At 44.4% G+C, this 18,770-nt stretch overlaps 1 long non-coding RNA gene across 1 annotated transcript; it reads right to left on the bottom strand.

Annotated features, from left to right (window-relative positions):
* Positions 1 to 778: 778 nt before the first annotated feature.
* LOC122557464 lies at positions 779 to 15,213 on the bottom strand. Its single transcript, XR_006313837.1, has 3 exons — positions 15,131 to 15,213; positions 14,591 to 14,740; positions 779 to 2,034 (listed from the first exon to the last, which is right to left on the bottom strand). It is a non-coding gene; the product is annotated as an uncharacterized LOC122557464 (long non-coding RNA).
* Between the last annotated feature and the right edge of the window lie 3,557 nt (positions 15,214 to 18,770).

Raw genomic sequence — 18,770 nt, forward strand, 5'->3', positions numbered from 1 at the left:
CGTATACATGCAGATGCACATACACACATTCTTACACATATTCCCAAATACTCACTCATTCTCACATGCACTTGCAGGATGCAGGTTCTGAAGCTGCAACATCCAGGTAAATGTAGCTATTAACCTGGTCAGTGGAATCAGATTAAATTAACAAATCACAGTATATGATTGAAAGACTTTCAGTCACGTGATGCTGGTCATTCATAGATCATGGGTGGTCGTTAAAAGCGTTATTCAGGTTATTGCAGAAGTTTCCGATCCATTGATCGAAACACACCAAAATTCTGGTGTGTTTCGTTTAGTACCTCTGCACAAAGTGTTCGGAGAGTATTCACGGTGTTCTTTTGTACTGGACACAGGCTCAGATACTACTTAATTTTAATACTTAAAAATCACACAACACCAGGTTTAATTGGAAGCACACTAGCTTTCGGAGTCACGCTCAAAGGAGCGTCGCTCCGAAAGCTAGTGTGCTTCAAATTAAACCTGTTGGACTATAACCTGGTGTGTGATTTTTAACTTTGTACACCCCAGTCCAACACCGGCATCTCCGAATCATAATTTTAATACTGTATTTGCAATATCGCCACACTAAAAGAGCCAATCAATTCAGCAAGTCTAGTCATGTTCCTTTGCAGTTCAGTGCTAGAAGCATTCAGCACATTGGAGAACTTGCACAGCAATTCAGGCAGCATCCGAGCTTCCAGCACCACTGATCCAGAATCTGGTTTCCAGCATCTGCAGTCATTGTTTTTACCACATTGGAGAACTTGCAAGTCATGTGATCTGTGACGGTCATTTTTAAAGTTCAGCAAAGATTTTTTGGCTGCAGCATTTGCAGCCAACATCACTACGTGGAGAATCACTCAGGCATGCACAAAACTCAGGGTGTCGCATTTCGCCTCACATCCAGCAGAAATATGCCAAGCATTACAACTAAATGTAGGAACTGTCACCAGGGCTGAAGAAATTAAACTATGCTTGGGAGGAGCTCTTGGAAATCCATGTACTGAATGTATTAGAGTTTCGCATTGTTTTTCCCCTAAGGGTTTTAATAGATCCTTTGAACTTTACTGTAATTTGCCTAAATCTGATGTTCCTTCAGGGAATGTCCTTTTTATCCAGAATATATCCAATTACAGAACATTACTTTTAATTTTCTAACTAAGCACTATTTAAAGTCCAATAGCTTTTCAGAGATATATGAGAAAGAACAGCAAAACTAACTAATGGTTAACTATTGCTTAACATGAATCAATATTTTGAAAGTGTATCAAAAACTATACAGTCATGCCAATGTATTTTACCAGTTGTGTAATTGCAAAACTGCAGATGTATCGCAGCAGCCAATTTAGTGGCAGCACTCCTCCGCTGAAGTGTTTTTAACAAGTTATGTGGTGGCCATGGCAACAGCAGATCAATTGATTGTTGTTCTTGATTTGGTTTTGAGGTATATCACAATTCACTATCAGAAGAAATTTATTTTCCTGTTGATGCTCCCAGTGTGTAAAATGCATTCGTTGATAATTTATGCAGGCGCGTTAACCTTTGATCAATTTGTGGCCATTTGTTGCCAGAGGTTGAAAGCTAACTACTGCACTGAGAAAACAGCAGCTATGGATCTGAGAAAACAGCAGCCCATTCCTGAAGAAGGGCTTATGCCCGAAACGTCGATTCTCCTGTTCCCTGGATGCTGCCTGACCTGCTGCGCTTTTCCAGCAACACATTTTCAGCTCTGATCTCCAGCATCTGCAAACCTCACTTTCTCCTCAGCTATGGAACGGTGATTGTATTGAGCTGTTTAAAGGCTGTCACCTGGTATTTAACGCATGAATATCAGTTTATGAATAACCCCAGTTTTGTGATAAGTCAGAAGACATTGCTACTTCACAGTTCTAGGCAGCAATTGCATCCCTTCATTATCGTCTAATTCCAGCAGTCCCTTTTTACATTAATTCTTCAGTTCAATGTTTTTAATTGCGAGGCACCAGCAGAAGTCCGTAGCAGGTTCCAAGTTCAAAATATTTGGAGAATCTGAGAGAGAGAGATAATCAAAAGAATGTTACTGTTTGTTGTTTCAGCAAATTTAATTTTGTTATGGTCAATGGCTGGATTCTCTATGGAGTTGAGTTTCAGCTTTGTTATATTATTTTGTTGGTAATCAGGTCTTTTTACCTAGTTACATGCAAGAATTTGGATTTGTGCTATAGCTCCTGCATTTTTGCACAAATACTGCCATTTATGCTATAAAACACACTAAGTTCAGAAAGCAGTTGAAGAAAATTACGAAATATCCCTGTGTGGGATATAGGTAAAGTAGTGTTACTTCTGCAATTATAATTACTTATGCCAGGTAAATGCACTCACACCAGTGTATAATTGTTTCAACCAAGAGCTGAGTCAACAAGAATGAAAACTATGTGGAGGAAATATATAATTGTTTTTGTATTAGCTAAAATGTGCATACAAGAATGAAACGTGCCTGCTAACAATGGTAGACAAATATGCTGTGAGGTGCTGTGAGGATGTAGGTTAAGCTAGATTTGCTTATACAAGCAGTAGTTATAAGCATCTGTTTCCCACTTTTGCAAACACACAAAAACAAACCCCAATTAAATGCTAAACTCTGTGTGCCAATTCCAGGCACCACGCTTGCAAGCGTATAATAAACATACTGATTGCTTCAGATCTTGTCTCGGACTGAAATTATTGAAGTGAGTGAGCTTTGTTTCTCACACCTGTATTGGCATTGTAACGTTCATTAAATATTGAGAAGAACTGAAGATTTCACAGCATCAGAAATTACTCCTGCTTCACATTTATTTAATCAAATATTCCCAGGTAGCACGTGACATTGATCTCCTGTTATGCAGCCAGACTCTGTAGCATATACTGTGTCCCTGATTATATTGTGCAGCACTCAGCATAGTCAAATTCTGTAGCATGTCTCTCTATACTGTATGTAATCTGATTCACTGTCATGTAGATTTCTGTAGAGAAAATGAGGTCTGCAGATGCTGGAGATCAGAGATGGAAATGTGTTGCTGGAGAAGCGCAGCAGGTCAGGCAGCATCTAGGGAACAGGAGAATCGACGTTTCGGGCATTAGCCCTTCTTCAGAACGTCGATTCTCCTGTTCCCTAGATGCTGCCTGACCTGCTGCGCTTCTCCAGCAACACATTTCCACCATTGTAGATTTCTGTAACAAGTTTTCAATTGAAAGCGGAGTGTCTAGGTGCATAATGGCCTGGTATGGCAACTTCTCTGCCCAAGACCGTAAGCCACCCTTCCATCCATGGACTCCATTTACACAGCTTGCTGAAGCGGAAAGACTGCCAAAATCAAGACCCATTCCACCCCGGTAATGAACTCCTACAACTTCTTCTGTCAGGGAGAAGATACGGAAGCCTGAACATATGGACTATCAGGTTCATGAACAGCTTCTTTCTGGGCATTACTGTTAGACTGATGAATCGATTCTCTCGCCTCAAATAATGCTGGTCTCACTTAGCGCATGCCCTGTGCAATGTAATCTGTGCGGCTCTAACTCCTGATGTGTACATCCTTGCTTACTATGATTTGCCTGTACTGCTTATAAACAAAGATTTTCACTGAACCTCGGTACACATGACATAAATCAATAAGTCATGGTTGATGTTGTCTACATGGACTTCAGTAAAACCTTTGACAAGGTCCTTCATGGCAGACTAGTGAAAAAGGTGAAATCACGTAGTGTCAGGAATGAGCTGGCATAGAGTCATAGCATGGAAACAGACTATTCGATCTCACTTGTCCATGCTGACCAGATAGCCTAAATAAATCTGGTCCTATTTGCCAACGTTTGGCCCATATCCCTCTAAACCTTTCCTAGTCATTGATCCATCCATACTTTTTAATACAACACTTTTTAAATATTGTAATCGTACCAGCCTCCACCACTTCATGTCGCAGCTCATTCCATATATGCACCACCCTCTGAGTGAGAAAGTTGCCACTGAGATCCCTTTTATATATTTATCCTTTCACCTTAGCCCAGGGAAAAGACCTTTCCTATTTACCCTAACCATATCCCTCATGATTTTATGAACCTCTGTAAGGTCACCCCCTCAGCCTCTGACACTTCAGCAAAAATAGCCGCAGCCTATTCAGCCAACCCTATGGCTCAAATCCTCCAATCCTGACAATATCCTTGAAAATATTTTCTGAACCCCTCCTTGTTTCCCAACATCCTTCCAGTAGAAAGGAGACGAGAATTGCATGCACAAAAGTGGCTGAACTAATGTGCTGCACAGCCATAACATGACCTCCCAACTCTTTTACTCAATGCACTGACCAATAAAGGCAAGCACACCAAACACCTTCTTCATTATCCTATCTACTTGCAGCTCCACTTTCAATGAACTATGAATCTGCACTACAAGGTCTCTTTGTTCAGCAACACTCTCCAGGTCCTTACCATTAAGTGTATATGTCCTGCCCTGATCTGCTTTTCTAAAATGCAGCACCTCACATTTACCAAAGTTGAACTCCATCTGCCACTCCCTGGCCCATTGGCCCATCTGATCAAGATCACATTGTACTCTAATGTAACCTTCTTTGCCGTTAACTACAGCTCCAATTTCAGTATCATCAGCAAACTTACTAACCATATCTCCTATGTTCACATCCAAATCATATATATAAAAGATGAAAAGCAGTGGACCCAACATTGATCTTTGTGCCACATCACTGGTCACAGGATTCCAATCTGAAAAGCAACCCTCTGTCTTCGATCTTTGGCCAGTTCTGTATCCAAACAGCTAGTCCTCCCTGTATTACATGGTTATCTCGCTAACCAGTCTATTATGAGGAACATTGTTAAATGCATTAATGAAGTCCATATAGATTATGTTCAATGCTCTGCCCTCATCAATTCGCTTCATTACTTCTTCAAAGAACTCAGTCACATTAGTGACCATGTTGGACATGGAATTGGTTTAGTCATAGGAGAAAGAAGGTAGCAGTAGAAGGATACTTTTTGAAATGGAATGTTGAAACTAATGATTTTCCACAGGGATCAGTGCTGTTTGTGATCCACAGCACTGTGGATTTTGAGGAAAATGTGGTTGGTCTAATTAGTAAGTTTGCAGATGATACAAAGACAGATGGAGTTGTGGATAGTGAGAAGGATTACCCGAGGATACAGCAGGATACAGATTTCTGCATGGGTAGAAATTTGGCAGATGGAGTTTAATCTAGACAAATGTGAGGTGATGTATTTCAGAAGATCAAGTACAAACCTAATGACTAAGGAGGATCCCCACTTATCCAGCTAGGCGACATCAAAGGAAATTATACAGTGACTGGCAGAACCTTTAACAGTATTGATACGCAGAGGGATGTGGGTGTGCAGTTCCACAGATGACTGAAGGTGGCAGCACAGGTAGATAAGGTAGCAAAAAAGGCCAATGGGATGCCTACCTTCATTGGAAGGGGCATTGAGTATAAGCACAGCTAAGTTGTGCTGCAGCTTTATAGATCTTTAGTTAGGTCACACTTAGAATATTATGTACAGTTCTGGTCACCACACAACAAGAGAGTGCTGATACTTTGGAGAGGATACAGAAAATGTTGACCAGGATGTTGCATGGTATATGGGATTTTAGCTATGATGAAATTTTGGATAGACTGTGTTTGTTTTGACTGAAATGCTGGAGGTTGAGCGGTGACCTGTTAGAAGTTGCCAAGGTTGTGAATGGCATGGATAGAGTGGAAAATGAGGCCTTTTCCCGGGATGGAGGAGTCAGTTACTAGGGGGCACAGGTTCAAGGTATGGGGATTGAGGGTGCTGGGGACAGGGAGTAGATTAAAAGAGATGTGCAAGGCAAGTTTTTCACACAAAGGATGGTGAGTGCCTGGAATGCTCTGCCAGATGAAATGGTGGAAGCAGGCACAATAGCAGCAATCAAGAAATACCTGGATGAATGCGTGAATGGGAAGGGAATAGAGGGATATGGATCCTGTAAGTGAAGGGCAAAATATGTCAGTGCAGCTTGGAGGGCCAAAGGGCCTGTTCCAGTGCTGCACAGCTCTTTGTTCTTTGTTTGCCTCCAAAGTGTTTGCCTCTCTTGATGTGTCAAGAAGATTACTTAGTCTGAGACTTCGAGTCTTGTTTCAAGAAGCTTTATTTTTCGTGAATTCATGGCGAGGCTGCCACTGTCTTCATTGTCCCACAGCACTCTTCTGAGCTGAACAGTTGGCCAGTATTAATACAATGATACAAACAACCTTGCTTATATTCTGCACTCAAGTGGCAGCATGGTGGCTCACTGGTTAGCACTGCTGCCTCACAGCACCAGGGTCCCAGGTTCAATTACAGCCCAGGGTGACTGTGTGAAGTTTGCACATTCTTGCTATGTCTGCGTGGTTTCCTCCCACAGTCCAAACATGTGCAGCTCAGGTGAATTGGCCATGCTAAAAAAATTGCCCATAGTGTTAGATGCATTCGTCAGAGGGTTTTCTTTGGAGGATTGGTGTGGACTAGTTGGGCCAAAGGGTCTGTTTTCCCACTGTAGGGAATCTAATCTAATAATATTGAGTACAATAATTCAAGATAAAGATAAGCACAGTGCATACCCTCTTAGTTCTTTGATGTTATTCAAGGTCAGAGAAAATAACAAGATACACTCTCTATATTTCATCAAATTATAATTACACAACCTCAGTCTTTATCTCCAGCAATATTTTCTACTAAAGTGACCCATCATGCAGCAGTATGCCAAATTCTTACTACTTCTACAGTTTCCTCTTTGGTGATCTTCTAGATTAATACCTAGGTTTAGGATACTGGCTCATCCAAAAAGGGAGCGCATATTCTTCTGGAAAAAGGCACATACTCGTACATGCTTGCTCATCGTCGGTGGCATTATGGAGTACGGTCCAATAGATGATCACCAGTTTTGGAGAGGAAAATGGGTTAAGAATATACTGTACACAACAACAGCCACAAAGTATCTGGATTATTATAGAAAATGTGACAAACCCAATGACTAAGGAGGATCCCCACTTATCCAGCTAGGCGACATCAAAGGACCGCCCAGAATCAAAAGGGGAGCTCAATTTCTTAACTTCTGTGTGAATGTGGGTCACCAAATTGGAGACATTTTTAGAGTTGTCTGGTATTTAGGTACAGCATGCCTACCCAATAACAACACAAGTGCCACCCTCCTTGGATAATAGAAAATCCAAGACCAAGCTGTTCTGAAGAGCCACTGTTCTAACTGAGACTAGCTCAGCATTAATCTCAGTCAGGGCCTCAGCAGTATCATCAGTGACAGCTTCCAATACTAATTTTAATTTGCTCAATTCTTGGAAATCCAGATCGACTTCAGTAAAAGGAGAAGACATCCCAACCCAGGTGAGGAATCTGGTGAGGGATCTCTTGGGCTTCAGGGGTGAAGGTAACCCATCCAAGACTCAAATGTGATGTATGACATATCCCATGTAACACAGCCGTCTCCAGTCTGAGGGAAGCCAAGGATAGGCCTTAAGACCACAAAGAAAATAGGGACCATTGTAGGAGATTAATTTGGAATCTCTGCCCCTCCACAATTTGGGAGCCAGGTCTTTCCACAGGGAGCCTGATGTCTTATTAAGGACACTAGACCAATTAAACGAAAAGTAGCCTTGGCTCGTCGAATTTTGGGTAGGTTCAATCCAGGGGATATTAAAAGAACATTGTCTAGATCCCAGTAGAGACGTTCCCATGTCATGGTGTTGCTAATGGTGTTATTATGCTCAACAAGAAAAAGGGGCATATGGGATCTGTTACAATCAGTTTGGGACCAATCTGGGAATCGGGCCAGATTTATACCCTGCTGACATCCACTCCTATACGCCCTCAGAGTTATTGGGTTCAACTGAAGAGTTTTGGCATACTAGCCATTTGGCAACTTCAGGCCACCTAAAGGATACGGTCCACAAAGTGATACCTCCCTGTGAGGGATTGGTACATGGGCACATACCCAATAGTCAGTTTCTTTTCTTGCCATATGGGCGCTTTGAGAGGCCAAATACAAAAAACATTGTGGTGTCTGGCTCATCTTAGTCGCTTTATTCTCGTATCAGAGGGAAACCCATTTTTCTGAGCCATACTCTTTGGCACCTGAGGCTCCTTTAAAAGCCGAGCCCGAGACTCCAGGCACCAGTGCAAGGAGTTCTGCCAGGGTACTACACATAATAAATACACGCTGCCTCCGCGACCCCCGTATTGACAAACCCGGTATGTCACATGACAATTGTCGGTGATCTCGACATGGGATCAGGAGCAATTCAAATCACATCTCTGTCTGGCACATGCCTGCGACCTGCCTCCTCCTTTCACACACTTGTTAGAAACCCTTTTAGTTTCCATATCTTTCCCTGCGGCAGATTCCTTGCGAGTCATGGTCTCCCCTCATGTCCCTGAGAAGCGCAATAATGGAACCCTGGAAAATGCATCAGACAGCGGACGCTTAAATTACCACCAACATTGCAAAGTCTCTGATACACTTTTGGAGCCCTCACTGCAGTGGAGGAAAGATGGTTAACTCTCCTCAAACCCTGACCCATTCCTTGCATTTCTGACTAAAAATAGCATTACAGCATGATACACATTGTATTATGTCATCATTACATAACAGGTGAGTACTTTTGGCACACCCACCACAAGGCCATGCATATCTAGTTTCAATTGTTTGCAAGCTGAGGAGGACCAGGAATTGCATCCACAGGGTTCTCATCATTCACTTTAGTAGTTGCCGAGTTGGTTGGGTTATGTTATAGTTGGTCGTGTGCGCCCACTCCTTATGTTCTTCCAATTTTACTACAGCTCAGGAGGTCAGTAACACTTAATACAGTCCCTTCCATCTTGGAGAGAGAGAGAGCCTTTAAGAGACTTAACATACACTCAATTGCGAGGTCTAAAATGGTGTGTGTTAGATCCATGGGGTGTTGGCATGGCCTCTAATACCTTTGAATGATTGGCCCAGGCCCCTTCGCTCAGGGCTTGGGTGTATAGCAGGGTTTTCTCTTCCACCCCTATATCAGGGCTATTTCGGATGTAGAGAGAAGGGTTTAGGTGCCAGTAGTCATGGGTCTTCCCAGAAGAATTTTAAACGGGGTTCGACCAGTGGTTCTATTAACCTGGTTTTGGAGGGTGAACAGGGTAATAGGCAAGGCTTCAGGCCACTTTAGTCCAGTTTCCTTTGCAGGGATACTTTTTAGCATCCTGTTAGTTCATTCCATTATTCCCGAGGACTGGGGTTGATAGGGGATATGAACCTTCCACACAAATCCCAATACTGCACACAGTGCTGTTATTATTTTCACAGTAAAGTGGGTACCCCTGCCACTATCCATTTGACTCAGTATTCCAAAATGGGGAATTATATCTCTTGTAAGACATGTTACTACTGTTTGGGCACCATCCCTTCTGGTGGTAAATGCCTCTATCCATCTAGAGAACATATCTACTATGGACAATGTGCAGTCATATGGACAAAATCAATCTGCAAGTTCCCAAATGGATCAAAATATGCAAGTGTTCTTCCTCTATTGTACTGTTGGCAAATAATGCGTATTGAATAGGTTTACTGGATGAGAGTGTACTGAAGTCATGGACCACCCTAAAGGCATAATGGGAATCAGTATAAATGTTAATGGATTTCCCATGGTAAGGATCCATCCACGAGTAAGAGCACAATGTTCAGCAACCTGGACTGAAGTCCCGGACTGGAGAGCACATGCCTCTATTTCAAAGGAAGTAACAACTGCGTAAACGGCAAGGGAACAATGGTTGGAGGAACGTTTGGACGAGCCATCAGTGAAAAGCACAAGGTCAGAATTAGCAAAGGGTGTGGAGGATAAATCAGGGTGAGGAGAGGTAGGATTCCAAGTCAGAAGAAGTAGGAAGGAGGATTAACTGAAGAGGCACAGCAGAATGATAGATTTGGCTTGGACAACAGCATGACCTCATGCACAGTCCTGCGGGTTGCTGTGAAATGCTGAGTAACAGCCAAATTGAGAAGCAGCAAAACAGCATGAAGGGCCATAACAGAACAATGGCGATCTAGAACATTGGGGTTTGCCTTTTCCAGCATGATAGCTGTGGCAGCGACGATGCAGAGGCAGGTTGGTAGGCCATGAACCACTGGAGGTAACTGAGAGGAGTAATAGGCCACTGGGCGCTTCAGACCACCATAGGTTTGGATGAGGAGTGCGCTTGTGAAACCCTCTCGTATGTCAACATACAGGATGAAAGACTTACGATAATTGGGTAAGCCCAAGGCTGGGGCTTGTGTCAGAATAGTACAAAGTTCCTCAAATGCTCGCAGTTGGTTGGGAGTCCAATCAATTGAATGAGGCTGACTGTTAAGGGTAATCTGACGCAAAATTGTGTCCATGCACCGATATTCAGGCACCCATTGGTGACAATTGTTCACCATGCCGAGAAAAGACAGCATCTTCTGTTGTGTGGAGGGTCGCAGGGCAATGAGAATAGCAGCAACATGATCAGGACTCAGGTGATGGGTATCACACTCGAGGATGCGGTCTCGATATTGTACCGAGATCTGACATAATTGTAGCTTGGCAGGAGAAAGGCTGTGGGGCTCACAGGAGGCTGAGTGGATCAACAAGGTCACATAGTTCCACTGACAGTCAGTGTAGGACCGTGAGGCGACAAGGATGTCGTCAGCATATTGCAACACAGTGCTGCCACAGGCAGACAGAACTGAGACTGATCCCTTCGCACTGCCACAATATACACAGTTGGGTTTTCTGTGTTACCCTGAGGAAGACGAGTCCAGGTGGAGAACAATCAGTGGAGATAAACAGTGAGCGGAGTTCTATGACAGTGTAACAAGTTGAATTTGGTATCGGGGTGACCGGTGCCATGGGGATAACAATCTGATTTACAACATGCACAGCATCAATAACAGGCTGAAGGCCTATTTCAGCATCAGGAGATACTCTGTATTGATGGACACAACCAGGACCAACAGTAACATGGTGCAGCAGAGCAGAAAGCACCAACCCCACATGATTTTATGGAGTGCCCGCAGGGAAGAAGGGAGGGATGGCAGGAGCAGTGGGGACATATAGGGCGAGGGTGGCTGGTACTGGAGAAAAATTACCGGCCAATTGGCAGATAGGAGCAAGACACAACTGGCCTCGGGTCTTTGAGAAGAGAAGAAAATAGCTGGATCAAGGGACACGTGATGAAGAAAGCTTAAGCAGTGATTGGTATTTCCTTCTAGGTCCACTATCAGGGGCGCTAGAGAGGTTCAATAGGGTTGTTCTGTAGTTGCCAGCAATACAATAGACCTGTGTTGCAGTGTCAGAGTACTGCATCAGCAAACAGAGTGCTCAGGGAACTCCAAGAACAGGCCCTGATCAGAGGAGTGGTTTGAAGCACCATGTTTACACAGGGGTTGGCCACCCAACAGGCAAACAGGTGAATTCTTGGCAATGACAAATGACTGCTCTACCTGGAGCTGACCTATCTGAAGGGAAACAGTTTGGGAGAGTGATTCCACCATGGAAATTCCGGCTATACCGATGGTGGAGACAGTTTCACGGAAGTTGCACGGAGGGATGTACAGATCAAATAGTCGCATCGGAGTCAACTAAAACCTTAAGATGCTTCCGTTGAACATCAAGTTCTGTCATTGAGTCTTCGAGGAGAGAAGAAAATAGCTGGATCAAGGGAGCCTGTACCAATAACACCTCGTGGAACCCCTATTGTGTCGTCTAAGGGGTCTGTGAATGTAACATTTGGGGCATGCACACAGTTGCAGGAGGAGCTACAGCCAACTGCACTCGACAAACTCTAGCCCAATGATCCGACCAACCACACCGACGGCAAATGTCACCATCCTTGGACCGTAGTGGCCACTACCACCATCTAACCGAGATGGGTAATATCTTAGGGACCTTTTGTTGTAAGATTGGTGATATTGGACAAATTGGCCCTTGAACCCTCAGACCGCTTATTGAATAGACCTTGTTGGTCCATTTTAGTGAGGGAGGTAACTACAGCACCCCAGTTCTGCTGTTGCCAGGTGAGATTGGTAAACTTGAAAGCCTGAGTTCTCTGGGGGTCAACACAATTTTAACAGTGTCTGTACCACCAAAGGGTCATTTCCTTTCAGAGGCACTCCCATGGATGGATTCCCACGTGTCCTTAAAATGGGTGACAAAATCAACAAGGGGTTCCCCTTTTTTCTGAAGACATGGAGTGACCCCTTGCCGAAGTCGTTATGCTGAGTTGAAGAGTGTGGTGCTGGAAAGCACAGCTGGTCAGGCAACCTCTGAGGAGCAAGAGAGTCGACATTTCGATGGAGGTGAGGGATGATGGTGATAGATTGGGAAGGAGAATGCAGCGGAGAGGTGCAAAGGAAGATGGACAGGTGGGACAGTTTGGAAGGTTAGGTGCCAGATTGGAAGGTTAGAGCTGGGATAAATGGGGGGAGGGGAAATGAGGAAACTGGTGAAATCTACATAGATCCCGTTTGGTTGGAGGGTCGCAAGGCGGAAGTTAAGGTGTTCTTCCTCCAGGCATCACGTGGCTAGAGTTTGACGGTGGAGGATGCCCAGGATGTTCAGCCACCGGGGCAGTGGGGTTGTTTAGTGCGTGTGTCCCAGAGATGTTATCTGAAACATTCTGCAAGTTAGCATCCTGTCTCCCCAATGCAGTGGATAACACACTTAGAGCAGTGGACACAGTAGATGACATGTGTGGACGTGCAGGCAAATCTCTGTCAGTGGGCGGCTCGGTGGCACAGTGGTTAGTGCTGCTGCCTCACAGCACCAGAGACCCGGGTTCAATTCCCGCCTCAGGCGACTCTCTGTGTGGAGTTTGCGCATTCTCCCCGTGTCTGCATGGGTTTCCGCCGGGTGCTCCAGTTTCCTCCCACAGTCCAAAAATGTGCAGGTTAGGTGAATTGGCCATGCTAAATTGCCCATTGTGTTAGGTGAAGGGGTAAATGTAGGAGTATGGGTCTGGGTGGTATACGCTTCGGCGGGTCGGTGTGGACTTGTTGGGCCAAAGGGCCTGTTTCCACACTGTAAGTAATCTAATCTAATCTAAATGTGAAAGGATCCTTTGGGGTCTTGGACGGAGGTGGGGGTTGGATGTGTGGGCGCAGGCTTTGCACTTCTTGCAGGGGAAGGTGCCAAGAGTGGGTTGGTGGCTTGGTGGGGGGATTGGACCTAACAAAGGAGTCAAGGAGGGAATGGTCTCTGTGGAACACAGATAGGGGCGGAGAGGGAAATAAAACTCTGGTGGTGGGATCTGTTTGTAGATGGTGGAAATGGCAGAGGATGATATGTTGTACCCGGAACTTGGTGTGGTGGAAGGGGAGGGGTCTCTGTCCTTGTTGCGATTGGAGGGGTGGGGTTTAAGGGCCGAAGTGTAGTAAGTGGAGGAGATGTGCTGGAATGCTCAAGGGCAGAGGTGCGAAAGTGGAGGAGATGCGCTGGAGGGTCAGCCCCCTCTGGCCACCCTGTCATTCCTGATAAAGAGCTCATGCTCGAAACATCGACCCTCCAACTCCTCGGATGCTGCCTGACTGGCTGTGTTTTTCCAGCACCACACATTTCGACTCTGATGTTCAGCATCTGTAGTCGTCACTTTCTCAGAGTGGCTATCTGGCCCCATATGAAATGGCCTGCAGAGCTTGGTTCTGGAGCCACTCATCCCAGGGGATATTTCCCTGACCCTGCTGCTCCTCTTTAGGTCCCTCTAACCAATCCCCATTTTCCCTGATTGGGAGTGAAAAAGAATCCTTAAAAGCCATCGAGAAGGTGCCACATACAACTTTATGTAGGAGAAGAACATCCCCAGGTAAGAGGTTATAAATTTGGCAGGTTTGGACCAGTCAGTTATGGAAGAAGATTGGCTTCTTCAGTGTGTTAAGGGCCTCATTGATCATGCTGCTAGCCTCAGTGAGGGACCAAGGCTTTGGGACAGCTATATCACCGACCATCAGTCAGGGCAGTTGGGTGAAGGGAGCAGTGGTGCTAGAAGGTTTATTTGCATCAGAGGTGGTGGAGAATGTCCCATATCTAAGTGACACATTTTAGTGTGACTGTGAGTCCGCATCATAGTGGGTTGGGTAGAATTAGGAGGGGCTGTAGGTAGGCCCGTAGTATGGACTAGAGCCTGGTAATGTGGAGGTTGAAGAGGCCGGAGATGCTGTTCTCACACAGCCAGGAGGATGTTGTCCATAACCGTATCCTCTTGAGATTCAAGCTGGGGATATAGTCGCAACGAGGCACTGGAGGGTGCACCAGCATCTTTCTTAGGTTTAGATTTGGGAGGTTCATGACGCTTAGCAACCTCTCACCATTTAACAAAACAATACATCATATAACATTTGTCCCAAGCGGGATCCCCACCTCCTTCCTCAGTAATTTCTTGCCATTCCTTAATTATACTTAAGACAAAAGAACCTCCATAGGGCCAATGGCCCTAGGACCATTTGTAAAGATCACTACAAAAAGGAATGATGTACCCAGAATCTCATGTTTCAGAGAGCACCGTATCTGCTGGTGACCCCAGTGTCTCCTACCTGTTGTCATGATCTTATCCTTACAATGTCTTTGTTTTGTTCACTTTTCCACTTTAGGACCGTCTTCTGGGTGCCTCACATCCGCATTCGTGGAGTGCCATTGACAGCTGGCTCCATTTCCCATTTCCATAATCTACAAAGAGACGTCAACTGCCAAGAAAGGAGAAGTAGAGAAAAAAAATTATGATTCGTGCCTGCATGCATTAATCTACTATAAGTGCTCACTGGTGTTTCTCTTCCATCTACAAGTCTCAAAGTCTTGAACCTATTTCAATTGGGTAGCTACCATTTCTTAGTCTCTCTCACCACACTGGTAAGTTTAGTTTTCTCTGTGATCTTTTGGTAGTCTTGGTTCAGCTGAAGTCACTGGCCAGACACCAGGCAGTCTCTACACTTGCCCACCCCTGTGAAGGGAGCACTAGACCACTTTCAGCGAGGACTGTCCCGCCCACTATTTTCACTATTTCCTCCTTTACTTTTTTTGGATCCTGTATTAATTGGGATCCTGCCTGATATGCCTAATTCTGTCAAGGAAATTACTTAGTCTGAGACTTTCAGCCTTGTTTTCAGATGCGTTTTCTTCGTGAATTCATGGCGAGGCTGCCACAGTGTCCATTGTCCCGCAGCACACTCCCGAGCTGAACAGTTGCCCTATATTTTTACAATAATACAAACAACCTTACTTACATTCCACGCTCAAGTAATATTGAATGCAATAATTCAAGATAAGGATAAGCACAGTGCCTACTCCCTTTGTAATTTGATGTTGCTCAAAGGCAGAGAAAATAAGGAGTTCAAGATTTACTCCCTAAACTTCATCAAATTATAGTTACACAACCTCAGTCTTTATCTCTAGCAGTATTTTTCCACTAAAGCAAGGGGCTGAGAGCCAAGATACCTTTTACCTCGGTCAAGTATCCCATTATGCAGCAATATGCCAAGTTCTTACTACTTCCACATGATGTGACGTCAGATTCTTGAATGATATTATAAGACCATCCTATGGAGGTCTTGAATTCTATTGGAAGTATCCCTGCATACAATCCCTACACTTCTAGGAGAAAGTGAGGACTTGCAGATGCTGGAGATCAGAGCTGAAAATGTGTTGCTGGAAAAGCGCAGCAGGTCAGGCAGCATCCAAGGAGCAGGAGAATCGACGTTTCGGGCATGAGCCCTTCTTCATGAAAGGGCTCATTATTCCTGAAGAAGGGCTCATGCCCGAAACGTCGATTCTCCTGCTCTTTGGATGCTGCCTGACCTGCTGCGCTTTTCCAGCAACACATTTTCAGCTACAATGTGCTTCTGTCCAACTGTTCAGTCAGATATTGTGGACAACTGTACGTAATAACATGCAACTAAGAAGGGGATGACTCACAAGATACAGAAAATACTCTTGGATACAACGTGCTTCTGTCTCATTGACGGGACAGATTTTGCAGCAACATCCCTGAATGTAATTTATGCTATCTCTGACATAAAGTCAAAATCTGGATCAAGTGTTCCAGTTATCTTAGTTTGAGCTCTGCAATAGCTATATTTGTGCATGATTTGGAGATGCCGGTGTTGGACTGGGGTGTACAAAGTTAAAAATCACCTGATGAAGGAGCGTCGCTCCGAAAGCTAGTGTGCTTCCAATTAACCTGGTGTTGGACTATAACCTGGTGTTGTGTGATTTTTAACTTTGTATTTGTGCATTGTTTATGTCTCTCTCAATGAAAAGTCAGACTCTGTAACAATGGCCCCCATATGCCAATGCACGTGCAGATTACTGAGGAATCTCACTCTCCAATAAATTTTCATAAATACAGTGTCTGCCCCCCTCATTGGGAGGTCTGATGATGTACAATTGACTTAGGATAAAGTGTCTCTCAACTTTTGTGCAATGGATGTATTGAAAAACAATCTTTCTTTATGAACTTTTCATAGAGAGGAAAACTGGTAGAACAGGACCAGTATGAGGCCAGTATTTGGTCCTGGCATCATACTAGTTTTGGTAATTCTGCAGCAGAAAAGTTTTATAATCTCCAATGCTATATTGCAGTTGCTGCCCTGAGAAATTCTCCATGTTTTGCTGGGCTTTTAAGATTATTAGAGGGGGGCAAAATGTTTTCATCCAGGAGTAGTGGGGATCTGGAATGCACTGCCTGGGAAGGTAGTAGAGGTAGAAAACTTCACAACCTTTAAAAACTACTTGGATGAGCACTAGAAATGTCAGAACATTCAAAGCTCTCAGTCTAATGTTGGAAAGTGATTTTAGATTTAGTATTTTTGGTAGTGCAGACTCGATGGGTTGAAGAGCCTCCCCTGTATTGCATAACTCAATGATCATCAAAGGAAAGTGCACATAAAAAATTATTGCAATAAATAAGGAAAGCAACTACTCCCACCTCCTGCACCCCACCACCAAACACGGCTTGTCCACTCGAGTTCCCTTGACTGGGTCTGTTCAGGTCCATTATTTTTACAAAAATATGTCAAACCCCTTCATCAGACATCCCCCTAGAGTGTAGATGATAGGCAAAGCAGCCGTGGGGAGTAAAGAGGAAAAAATAATTAGTGGATGTGTGCACAACAAAGTCATAAGGTGGGTGGAACATTCAGAGCTAAGATATTAATCGAAGATTTTGTAAAAAGAATCTAGGGCTGGTTAATGCATCATTGACTGTGATCAACTCATCTTCAAGAGCCCTCAGGTTAACTGGAGAAACTGCTGGTCCTAATGCCTTTGCACCTTGATGGTTCTGCTCTGCAGGCAGTGGGCATCTTCAGCCTCACCAGAGCTGTCCCAGATAGGCTGCTTTCTCAGTCTTCCACAAAACCCTTTAAGTTGTAGTTTCAAAGACGGTCTTAGGAGATGGGAATTACACAACAATTGTACGTGTTCTAGAAACAGCACAGACTAAAAAGCTTTGTGCGGACAAGCTCACCTCCATGTCTGTGAGCACAGTTTGCCTTTACTGCCACTTAGTGGAGGGGGTACTGTATTTCATTCATACCTTTTCCCTGCAAAAACTCAGGGGAGAGAGTTTCTGTTGCATCAGCAAACTGGGAATCCCCAATAGTAAAAGTAATTTGTTGTTCCATGTATTTATGAAAATTTAGTAAAATGTGTATAAGTGGTTGTAATTAATCCAGTATCATTTTAATTGCATAAATTATTTTTTTAAAATGCATACCAAGTTAAGACTAATTTCATTTTTTTGATCCAATCATGGCTTCTTGATTTCATAAGTGACTACAGGACAGCCCTTATCCCACAGCTGCCAAAGCTGTCCCTAAAGCCGCAACACCAAGGAGGAAATGCGCTGATACAGCCCCCCCCCCCCCCCGCTGCTGACCAGACCCTGAATGTCACCTCTGCCAAAAGCAGTCCCTGAGGCCACAACATCGAGGAGAAAGTACACTGAGGCAGCCCCTGCTCCCACTGACTGGATGTAAAATGGGGCTTCTCCCATAGCTACCTCATCACTGCCAATAATCCAACCACCACCATTGCTCAGAGATTGTCCCAACCTTCGAGGACCAGGACCCATTCTTAACTTTCGCAGACCAATGGGCCATCCAAATTAACTCCCAAAGGATTGAGAGATCATTCACTCTGCTGCCATTGAAACACCAAAGGAAAAGAAATTATCACAATCCATTGAAACTGGAACAGTTGCTCAAGTCGTGAACAGCATGACCACAAGGAATGGACCAGATCTGCCACTCATCAGCTCTCCGCAACCTCTCTCCACCATCGCAGCTGCAGAAAGAAGAAAAGAAAAGGATGTGGTCCGTCATGCAGCAGGGAGTGAACCTGACAGGAGCCCAAACATCTACTACCCTGTTGCCTCTGTCATCTTGAACAAAAGCTGTCCATCAAGCTCTGCAACTGTTTTCTTCAGGTGCTGTCTGCTCGTTTCATCTTGTCCAACAGAGAGAATTTTGTGGTTAGGTACTGAGATGAGTATACAGTACCAGAGACCATTGCTATTTGTACAGATTTAGAGTCATAGAGTCATAGAGATGTACAGCATGGAAACAGACCCTTCGGTCCAACCTGTCCATGCCGACCAGATATCCCAACCCAATCTAGTCCCACCTGTCAGCACCCGGCCAATATCCCTCCAAACCCTTCCTATTCATATACCCATCCAAATGCCTCTTAAATGTTACAATTGTACCAGCCTCCACCACA

The sequence above is a fragment of the Chiloscyllium plagiosum genome, chromosome 15 (assembly GCF_004010195.1).
Source record: "Chiloscyllium plagiosum isolate BGI_BamShark_2017 chromosome 15, ASM401019v2, whole genome shotgun sequence".
NCBI classification, from domain to species: Eukaryota; Metazoa; Chordata; class Chondrichthyes; order Orectolobiformes; family Hemiscylliidae; genus Chiloscyllium; species Chiloscyllium plagiosum.